Source organism: Gobio gobio (genome assembly GCF_949357685.1).
Source record: "Gobio gobio genome assembly, chromosome: 12".
In the NCBI taxonomy this organism is placed as follows: domain Eukaryota; kingdom Metazoa; phylum Chordata; class Actinopteri; order Cypriniformes; family Gobionidae; genus Gobio; species Gobio gobio.
Genome location: NC_137105.1, coordinates 28,085,168 through 28,097,707, shown reverse-complemented (window position 1 = coordinate 28,097,707; position 12,540 = coordinate 28,085,168). Strand labels below are relative to the sequence as shown.

General features: G+C 34.1%; 1 protein-coding gene across 1 annotated transcript in view; it reads left to right on the top strand.

Moving 5' to 3' along the window:
* The window catches only part of nrxn3b (neurexin 3b), a gene marked incomplete at its 5' end in the record, with an annotated part of 580,383 nt that overhangs the window by 449,906 nt on the left and 117,937 nt on the right, over positions 1-12,540 (top strand). The window lies entirely within an intron of this gene.

Genomic DNA, 12,540 nt, shown 5'->3' with positions numbered 1-12,540 from the left:
TACGCTGTTGCTAAGGGAGCGTCCCCAAAGAGTAGTTCCGATGCAGTGCGAGTTCCCTCGAAAGGGAACTGATGCACTCACTGAAAACATTTCAAGTTTTATATTTGAAAATCAACAAACAACAAAATAAATAAATTCTGTGGGATTTCCTTCCTTATAATGGCCGTCGTCAATAGCAACGCATAAATAATACAAATTTGGTGTAAATATAATCTCCAATATTATCTCTGTAAATATATTCTCAAGCAATATTCTGATCAGTGTTCTATCAGCTATGACCAATTTAAATCTAGCATATTTTGTGTATGAGCCCAAACAGTATCCTTGTGAAATAATGCATATCCATATTTTCATATGATTTGACAGTTTATTTTATTGAATATCAAAAATCTAAAAGGTGTGCATCATACCTGACACCTAGATGAACACTTTACAGTCAGTTTTATGACTGTAAGTCATTCTCTTCAAGTGCTATTGAAGTTAGAAACGTGTATACCAATGTTGTATGTAACTTTAGAGACGGTCCTCGAATGTCAAGAGACGGCAAATCTCGAATGTCAAGACAACTTAAAGCCAATCAGATGCGCTGTGGTTCTGCTGTGTTTGTTTGAAACTTTTTTCGCTGCTGAAATAGAAAAAAAAAAAACAGCCAACCACTGTATGACGAATTAATCTCCTGCATATATCGCACACATCTCTGCTTTGAGTGCAGATTTCAGTGAGTGAGAGCGCTGAACAAAACTCTGGCTAATCTGAACGGCTCTGATTATTAGACATCGCATTCATAAACTCAATAGAAACACGTGTGATTGGCTATAATGCGCAACGCAATTATAACAGATGGCTTTTGAGAAGACTATAATAAGTTCAACCGCCAAAGTAGCTCGTGTGAGTGACTGTGTTACACGCCACAGCCAAAATAACTGAAACCCTAACCCTAACCCTAACCGAAATTTAATTTGGTAACACTTTAGTTTAGGGTCCAATTCTCACTATTAACTAGTTGCTTATTATCATACATACTAGGATATTGGCTGTTTATTATTACTTATAAATCACATATTAATGCCTTATTCTGAATGACCATATTCTACATTCCTTAATCCTACACAATAACTACATTACTGAGTTTATTGAGGCAAAAGTCATAGTTAATATTTAGTTAATACTGAGAATTGGACCCTAAACTACATTTATGCATTTGGCAGACGCTTTTATCCAAAGCGACTTACAGTGCACTTATTACAGGGACAATCCCCCTGGAGCAACGTGGGGTACAGTGCCTTGCTCAAGGACACACCGGTGGTGACCGCTGGGATCGAACCAGAAACCTTCTGAATATCAGTTAAGTGGTGTAACCCACTGGACCACCATCTTCATAAACTAAAGTTAAGTTAAGGCAGAAAATCTGGCAGATACCATATTAATGTAGTATGATTATTAGTAGTAACTGTAGCAACAATTGTACACTGTCAGAAGTATTCTGTTAAATCTAAAACTGGCAGCCTTGGTTGACAGAAATGCACTGCAAAAGTACTATGGCAAGACGGGATCTCATTACAGGACGGGATGTTGATGCCTGTATACTTTCTGTGAATTTCATTAAGCAATATAATGTTAGTATACCAATCTTGAGAGCTACTAAAATTGGCTTTTTACCTTAAAATGTACTGATAACCACCATAATATTACATATGGTAACACTGCAAACCACGATGATGTTTATTGCAAGTGACATAGTGACGGGTTATGACTATAATTGCATGTTTACAGCATCATACATACATGACACTAAAATAATGCAATAAACTAACTAAACAACATAAAATGTAACACAAAACACCCTAAAGTACATTGCTGATAACAAAAATAAGAAGCAAAGCTATTGCAATATAATATAATCATATGTGATGACTCACACAGGGTCTTGAAATAATGCATATCCATATTTTCATATGATTTGACAGTTTATTTTATTGAATATCAAAAATCCAAAAGGTGTGCATCATACCTGACACCTAGATAAACACTTTACAGTCAGTTTTATGACTGTAAGTCATTCTCTTCAAGTGCTATTGAAGTTAGAAACGTGTATACCAATGTTGTATGTAACTTTAGAGACGGTCCCTAAATTTGCAAATCTCGAATGTCAAGACAACTTTAAGCCAGTCAGATGCGCTGTGGTTCTGCGGTGTTAGTTTGAAACTTTTTGTGAGCTACTAAAATTGGCTTTTTACCTTAAAATGTACTGATAACCACCATAATATTACATATGGTAAAACTGCAAACCACGTGATGTTCATTGCAAGTGACCTGTCCATATAAAACAAGGACAATAATTGTACATCGATGGTGCACAGCATCATACATACATGACACTAAAATAATGCAATAAACTAACTAAACAACATAAAATGTAGCACAAAACACCCTAATTTACATTGCTGATAACAAAAATAAGAAGCAAAGCTATTGCAATATAATATAACCATATGTGATGACTCACACAGGGTCTTCTGAGAATGTCCTTTTACTGTTTTTCACTGTAAATTACTTCTAAACCCATAAATAGTACAGTATTTTTCAATAGTTACATATGATGCATATGATGATTTTTTTTTTTACTGTACAGTATATGGTAAGGTAACTTACTGTTAACCAATTAACATTTTTTTTACTATAGCAAAATGACAGATTTTTTTTATTTTTTTATTTAGATAAATGGTTATCGTTGCTATTTTTATGGGAAAATATTGTAATTATGTGATAATTACTAAAACCGTATACAAAACATTAACCTTAAATGTGTCCATTTATCTTTTAACAGCTTGATAACATATTGATCTTGAGCTAAGCAAGAGCTATGAAAATGTACATATACAACAGATGACTCCTTGAGACATGAAGCTCGTTGCAAGTGTATCATGGGAATTCCAGAACCCACAATCTGACACTCCAAACATCATGTGCAAGTGGTGAGGCTGTGGCCTGTCAATCATATCCTAGAGCTCTGACGGCTGCGGAAATCAATAAAAAACACTCAGAATGAATAGAGTAAAGTCAGAAAGGAGAGAAAGAAAGGTTGGATAAAGACTAAGAGAAATGGGGGCATTTAATCTTCTGTTTTCCCGTGGCTGTGGCCACAGCTTTCCTCCTTGATGTATATTTCATGGATTAAGTTAAAAAAGGACACACAACAGTATTCTTTTTAGTCTTTGACATCTTTTCTATCATGGATCTTGTTCATAGCTCAGTGTGAGATGTTATACTGTGACTGTGTGTGTTGGTGTGTGTATGGGAGGGCAGGAGTCAAAACGGAGGCAGATAGTATGCAGAGAGGGAAAGAAAAAGTTTTAATGACCTTGAAGAAATTCAGTACTACTTGTGTGTATTTTTCTGCTCATTTCATTTTACCTTATTATTTCATCCATCTTTTCGAAACAAGCTGAGTGGCTCTTAATAATTCAATATCAAAACTGAAATATAACTAGACTCTCAGCCACAAATTAATTGATTAAATTTCAGTATCAAAGGTTATTGTATTATATTTCCAGGTGATGAACGATATAAACATTGACAGCCAATCAAAATCCATCCTGCATTTAAAGCGACAGATGACAAAACTCGTGCTTAGAATAAACAGAACGATATAATCTGCTGGTCTGGGCACTATAGTCATAGTTATCTGTATAGATATCATTCTGGTTGTTAACTGAAATGTAATTAGATAACTAATTGCAGTAACTAATTACTTTGTGATCTGTTACATCCAACACTGCTCTCAACCATCACAAATAAAATGTCAAATATCCCGTTCATGCGATAAACCTCAACAGTGGAAAAATTAATATTTTGGAAGAAAAGAAAAAAAGACATATTATCAGCAGGGAGAGAGATGGACTCCCACTGAATGTATTCATTTAGGATTAAGCACCTGCTGTCTAGAACAGCAAGAAGTTTCTTCTTTTCAACAAAATGAAGCAAAGAAAACTGGCAAAGCACAAATTCGTGACATTTTTCGATATTCCTAAATTTCGATATTCATCTAAAGTGACAACTATTTATAATTAATAAGTTGTCAACAAAGCATTGTCTAACTCTTTACATATGAGCTAATAAACAATAACACTTTGTTATAATTACAGTGGTAATGAATGAAGAACCCACTATTTGTATATAGTCTGATAATGTATTAACTACAGTTTATAAACCATTAATTAACTATAAACTAATAGTTTGCAAATTTTTGTTACTTTATACATATTATAAAGTGTTACCAAAACATCTTAACGATAATCACATTGAAAAAATTGCAATATCCGATTATATCTTCTACCCGAGTGCTACACAACTAATGTGTCATCTTTTATCCAGTCATCGTTCTGCACAATACATTCCTGGAGTTCTCTCATACACAGATCTCCTCACTGATTTTGACAGTTAAGTGCAGTGCCAAGAAATAATCTTGACATCTTAGAGCGTCATTCAACTTAATTCCCTGTGCAATGCATTCTGGGCCCAGCAGCAGCCGTCAGTCACTCCACACGAGTTCGCACATACCTGACATACGTGCCTGAGAGCTTCTCTTACAACTCACTGGAGTACCCATAAACATAGGACTCATTAAGGCCTACAGTCCACTCAGAGCTTTCAGTACCTTCATGTCTCCACAGACTTGTGGAAGAACTGCCTGTCACAGACGATTCTATAAGGCTGTGTTTGCTTTGAAGGGGCTTTTGGTATTGTAGGCTGACATAAGCCCTATGGATGTTGCATTTGAGATGCTACAAACAGACAATATGTCAAGGGCTGGAGGAGGATAAAGGATTAGTACACTTTAAAATGAAAATTTCCTGATAATTTACTGACCGATGTTTCCCTAGTTAAGACTCAGCTGGGATCGTGCAGAGCCCTTTGAAGCCCTTTGAAACTGCATTGATTTGGAGCTTCAACATTTTGGTTGACATCAAGTCCATTAATGGAGAAAAATACTGAAATGTTTTCCTCACGTAATTTCTTTTCCACTGAAGAAAGAAAGAAATACATAAACATGTTGGATGACATGGGGGTAAGTAAACGATAAGGACATTTTCATTTTGAAGTGAACAAATCCTTTATTACTTATCAGAACAGGTCTGTGCGTGTTTGTTTTGTGAGGGGGGTTCTGGTTCACTAAGGGACTGTCATGTTTGTATGTTTGTTTACACTGCATTTCTGAGCGTTTTCCCTTGTTTCATGTCTCTTGGTCTTGGAATACTTGCCCGTTCCGTGGATTACTCTTTTGCCTGTCTCTCCTGTTTTGTTTGCCTGATTGGACTGATTACCTGTTATGACCTCTTGCCTGTTTTTGACTAGGTTTGTGGATTACCCTTTAACCCCCTCGAGTCCGGCGCGATCGGCTCTCTTTTTTTCTTATCAGTGCCAAAGAGACTCAAATAACTCTGTCGTTTTTATCATTCATACAAGTGTTATACATCATTATATCCTGTTAAGTTTCTATTTTTTTTGTGTACTGTCACAATAAATTCAACAACAAATCAACAAATTGTTGTGCTTTTTGCAAAATAAGGGAAACAAACATGATTCGCGATCTTCAGCCTCTCTGTAAATTATGTCTAATCTGATTATCTTCAGAAAATGACCTTTAGCTTAGTGAAAACTTGACACACAAACATGAGACGTGTCTAAAGAAACGTTGAAAAGTCAGGTTTTAAATAATGTAAATCAAAACGAAAACAAATATTCTGTGTTTATGTAATCTGTGTGAAAAGTGGGAGATATCAGTCAAGTCATTACTGACTCATTATCCGCTAATGTGGCCACGCCCATGGACCGCACGCTCATTTAGATTCAAATACAGGCAATCCATGGTCGACGCCCACACACACATCAACTCAGACAAACACAACTAGTGAAGCTATGGTTCAGATACATCGCTTTGAGTAATAATCCTGGAATAATTCTCCTCATGGAAAGCTGATTCAGGGCTGATTGTGGTAGGCTAAGTTTATTCAGTTAGCATCTGTGAATGTTAAATGCAAAAAAACTGTTTAAATATAAATCCTGATGCAACATGACGCAAGACTGTTTAGACTAGATTTATTTGGCCTGTTTTCATTTTGAATAAATTGTATCTTAACCCTCTCGAGTCGGCCGTCGCTAGGGTGACCACCATCAAACAAACCAAATGTGGGACGATTACTAAGTTTGTGTGGGACAATGTGGGACATGTTACCAACACTAAAACATAACCTGAAACTGTTGTATAATCTTAAATTCAACATCACTGAGCCCAAAGGCACCAGGCATCATGCAGCTAACTACTTTTGAAACAGTTCTGACCAAGTGCAACTAAAATCCAACTAAATAAATAATGAAACAAATAAAACAACATTAAATTAGTTAATCTTATATATTAATTGATATATATATATATATATATATATATATATATATATATATATATATATATATATATATATATATATATATAGATATATATATATATATAGATAGATATATATAGATATAGATATATATATATATATTTATATATATATATAGATATATATATATATATATATATATATATACATATATATATATATATATATATATATATATATATATATATATATATATATATATATATATATATATATATATATATATATATATATATATATATATATATATATATAAAAACTACAATCCCCCCCAAAAAAATAAATATATATATATATATATATATAACTATCCATTCGTTTTCTGACAGGGAACACATGGAATAAATCACCGCTCCACATTTTGATTGACAGCCGTCACAACCTACTAGTGAAAGTGTTTACTCCTTTCTTTTCAACCATTGGATATGGTTTAAAAAACGGCTTTTGTATTTGTGTAAGGCGGGATGTTACTTCTGACGAAGCGCTGTTAAATATAGGTGAAAAACGATGCCGCAAAAATAATAAATAAAATGCTTTCTTAAAAAGGCAAAAGAACGCATGCATGATCAATATCAATATGATCATTACAAATCAACAGACTGGTGAAAATAAGGGACATTTTCTCAATATGCAACATGCGGGACAAGGGGTGAAAATGCTGTGCGGTACAACGCAAAGCGGGACAGGTGGTCACCCTAGCCGTCACGCCGGCGTGATTGGCTTGCTTTTTTTCTTATCAGTGCCAAAGAGACTCAAATAACTCTGTCGTTTTTTATCATTCAGGCAAGTTTTATGCATCATTATAATCTGTTAAGTTTCTATTTTGTTTTAGTACAGTCACAATAAAAACAAATTGTTGTGCTTTTTGCAAAATAAAGAAAACAAACATGATGTGCGATCTGCAACCTCTCTGTCAAAGACGTTCATTCAGATAGTCTTCAGAAAATGACCTCTAGCTTAGTAAATACTTGTCTGACAAATATGAGGCATATGTCTAAAGAAACGCTGACATGTCAGGTTTTAAAAACTGTAAACCAAATCAAAAACAAATATTCTGTGTTTATGTAATCCGTTTGAAAGCAGAGCGATGTTAGTCGTTCCTGAGCGGCTCATTATACACTAATGCGACCACGCCCACGAAGCACGCGCTCTATTGAGATTCAAATACTGAGGCGACGCCCACACACACACACACACATACACATCAACTCAAACAAACACATCGTGCACGAGGGCGCACTGAAGCTTTCTTTGTTTAAATTAGCTCAAAATTACTGTCAGATGTAAGTAATTACCTTGACAAACTATACATCATTTAAAAGATCTAAGACTCAAGCTTCCATTTTTGACCTCTGTTTTATTCTCAAAGTCATATTGTGACCGTAATTTGTTAATATGTGTCAGGAGTTATGAATATGAAAACCGTAGGTACCTTCTAAAGATTGTAATACGAGCGTCAGCTGCTCTCATTCATAAAAAACTCTTCATACTTCATACTGGCAGCCGGAGGGCGCTCCGTGTACATGTAGTCCATATATTGCACGCATGAAGAAGATACCATGTGACATTGACATAAACAGCTTCCAGAAATCGCTCTAACATGCAGCTAGACACGTTTGAAGATAATAAACACACAATCGCGGCAATTTATGGCTTATCTGTGTTATTTATACCATGTTGGGTGTTTTCATAATAGATTGTATTTATAATGCAATGCTACTCGAGCTTTTATAATTATGCAGAATATTGTAAAATATATTTTCTGTCTGATTTTGTGATCCAAAGCCAAATGAGATCACATAAGGTTATTTAAAACATTTGACTTGTGATATAAAGTAAGTTTGGAGTAAAAACATGGTTTTAATCTCATTAGCTAATTGTTGTTTTAATAAATTGGTGTAATAAATCATAAATTATAGTTTAATAAATCATAAATTGTTGTGGCAGAAAATATAGATTGAAGTCGGTATATATAGAAGTTATCTGGTCTACCTTTATGAAGCAACTCTGCACTGTGCCCAAGCAGAATTTCCCCTTGGGGACAATAAAGTTAACTAACTAAGCAAAAACTCACTTCATTTTGATTTCCCCCCCAGAAATTTGTACTTATCTAGTAAATTAATCTTGATTTAAGAATTTTAAATATTTGGACTGGAAACAAGAAAAAATACCAAATAAGAAGAGCATTTTTTGCTGGGTAGTCAAATCTTGATTACATTCCAAATAAAATAAACTACAAAAAAATATATATTTCCTTTGCTCTGTTGCTCTCTGTCACAGGCCTACCTGAAGCTCATTCATTATGCAGCTCATTAATGCGAGTCCTTTGTTATCTCAGGTGCTACCTCATCATTATTCATTAGATATCACGCCTCCTCACATATTGGCTTTGTGAAGAGAAACTGTCTTACAAATTGTAAATCAGTGTATTGTTTTATGTGAATGAGTGGGCTCAATGATTCTCACATCAGTTTAAAGAAAAAACTCTATACAAATACAGTCAGGAGTCAAAAATACAAGCATGTACATACATGTTGCTCACATACATATTAGTTTGTGCTGAATACAGAGTAATTTCACTTTTGCCATTAATGTGTTTATAAGCAACTGAAAAATGCACAAATGTCAGAGCATGTCAAAACTTCTAAAGGGCCCCAAAATATCTCAGACTCCTAGAGGTTTATAAAGCTGCATTTGGATCCTCAACCTGTTAAGTCTCGGAGCAGTACGTTACAGGGACAAACATGACCTATGTGACTGTATCATGGAACAATACCAGATTCTCTTTCTCAGACAGAGAATCTGTTTACTGAAAAAAATAAAAAAAAATGTCTTAATCAGTATTTTTTTTTTTCTTTAAAAGAAGTTACATTTAATTGAAAAGCAAAATCGCTCAGTTTTTTCAGAGGGGTAGAAAATCTTCTACAAAGCATTCATTTATGGAGAAGCGGGAAAAACAATGTTTCTGTCATCTTTATTAACACATTTTTCAAATCATCCATGTAGCAATAAGCCTCACTTTTTTTTGTATTATAGAGGCGTGAGATCAAGATATCACAACTGTGCATGTGTGATCACTCCTTTTTTCCTATTTTTAACTGCATTAGAAAGGAGAATGATTCCATGTTGTCTGAACTAAACCCCAGTTATAAAGCATTTCTGTATATAGCAAGACATTCTTATAATAAAGGCACATACTCTAGATTTTGTTTTTGCATTTAAATATTATCTAAAATCATTTGTTTATTATTAAAATTATATTATTAAAATTAGGGATGCAACAATACAGTTAGTCCACGGTTCAATACATACCTCAGTTTTTTAACCACGGTTTTCAGTTTGGTTCGGTTCTGATGGCTTGTCAAATTAGTTTTTTGCTATTCTATTCTTAGCTGACAGGAACCGCAAGAGGTTAAGGAGAATAAATACTATTTTTGTTATTGCAATACTCTTTCTTTTTTTAACTTAAAAGACTTAAAACTTTACTTCAAAAACACTTGTACACATTCCTAGTGTATTGTATAATATATATATATATATATATATATATATATATATATATATATATATATATATATATATATATATATATATATATATATATATATATATATATATATATATATATATATATATATATATATATATATATATATATATAAGATTTACACTGGCAGCTGTACAGCAGTATTTAAGTATGAGATTGAATGAATAAATGTAAAAATAAAACATTACATAGACTTCACTATAAAATATACATTGATTCTTATTAAAGCTACTGTATTAAAGTTTTTCAGTCAAGAGCAGTGTGATTTTCTCTTTATCTTTTGTTGTTTTATTAACATTAAAGAGATAGTTCGTTCAAAAATGAAAATTATGTCATCGACTCTAGTTGTTTTAAACCTGAATAAAGTTCTTTCTTCTGTTGGAAAATATATTTTGAAGAATGTTGGAAACCAAACAGTTGCTGGTCCCCATTGTAGGAAATAATAATATGGTAATTATATAAAAAAAAGTCAATGGCTACCATCAGCTGTCTGGTATTCAACTGTCTGTGTTCAATAGAAGAAATGAATACAGGTTTGGAACAATATTAGAGTGAGAAAATAATAACATAATTTTAGAGTGAACTGTCCCTTCAAGGACAAGCGACAGCGTGTTCACTAGGCTGCGCTGCTGTCAATTCAAGACCTGCACGCATCTAAGATTACAGACACACGCCGATTTTACTTTCACTTTAGAGTTTAGACATAACCAACTGTGTTTATGTAAACCTTGTGTGTATTTGACAGTATTAGCGCTACTTAGTCCCGTAATCACGTATTTGACAAGCTTTTAGTGCGCGCGCTCAGAATGAAATGTTTAACCAGCAAGGCTTTAAAACGCATGCAAAAATGAATTTTCGATTCCTCACTTCACCGCTCTGTTAAAGTGTGAACAGTATTGCAAGCATGGCTAAACACCCCTAACTTTAGTGCATAGTGATTGGATATTTGCTTATATCAGCTCGTAGACTCACAGGCACACTCAAACCAATTCGATGAGAAATAAAAAGAATTAATGAAATGCAAAAACGCAGTTCACAAGCGCGTATTGAACCGTGGCATCCCTAATTAAAATAGCAATTTAAGTGGAAAGTTGAGTTAAAATTAAATTAAGCTAACTTTCAGAATGTATTATTATTTTTAAAAAAATTATCCTCAACCTTTCTGTTTATTTCTATGTTTAAATTACATTTTAAATACAAGATTTTCTCTGTGATCTCAGGCTTTTGGATATCACTGGACTGCATGAATAGGCTCGCTCGCTAAAGCACCCAACAAAAGAATCAGAAAGAGCTTTATCAAAACAAATAAACTTGCGACAGTTATTAGAGTGGGAAGTTAAAGGATGAGGTTTTAAAAGGCCTCAGATATATCCAGTGCAAGTACGCGAAAAATACTGTTTCTCGCTAAACAAACCGATTCAGCAGCTTATGAGTCTCAAATATTTTGCAAAAATTTTATCTTAGGTGCCTATATCTACTATGCAGGGCTGTAGTCAAGTCCACCTTTGTTGTGTCCAAAATAAGTCCAAGACCAGGACTAGTCGAGACAGAGTCCAAAGAGGTTCGAGTTCACGCCAAGTCCTAGTCCAAAGAGGTTTGAGTCCAAGTCAAGACCAAGTCCAAATGAGACAGTCAAGAGAGAGACAGAAAAAAAAGTATCCTCTTCAAGACCACATACTTAACTATTGATCATTTATGTGATGCGAGAGACTGCATATCTTCTATACTAAGATAATCGTTTTGCATTTGAAATGTCATGATCAAAAAGCATGTGCAGAGTAACACTGGAAGTAATTGTTTTATTGTTAAATCCTGAGGTGCGCATACAGTAGAGTACTTGTACAATACTGTGCGTGACATGAATTTCGTCATTAGAACTGTACACTGACCCTCACATACGTTTAGAAAGTGAAGTATACTTTGTATACTAAGTATAGGTTTGGAACGACATGAGGGTGAGTAAATGATGACAGAAGTTTCATTTTGGTATGAACTATCCCTTTAATGGCAAACATTTTGGCTGGTGTTAATCTGACCATAATAGACATAAGAACCAGGAGTCCATGTGGAATAAACACATGCTATTTAGCTAAGTTGGTTCTAATGTCTTGGTTGTCCAGTGTTGTGAACTTCCTTTTCCTTGTTCGAAGAAGAGACCAGGAGACGTTGGGATATCTTTCAAATGCAATTTATCTACATTTCAGGGGGAGAGATTATACAGCAGGGGAGGAGACATTCAAACAAAGGAATGCACATGTTGTATAGGTAAAAGGACACACCTCAGACATAACAGTGTCACCCGTCCTAATTCCATCAGCATAACAGTGTCATTCAAATGCATAGATGCTAATCCAATCAGCCAAACGATATTGTGCTCTGAGCTTGTTATGCTAAATTGTCAGGAAGTGCATAAAGACAAAAGACTTAATGTCTCAAACACTTACACTGCCTGACTTAATCTCCTTAGAATGTCCTCAAGTTTACCTCAAAATGTAAAACACAATATAGATAATGTTTTCAGTTATATATTACATTGGAACCTAGATA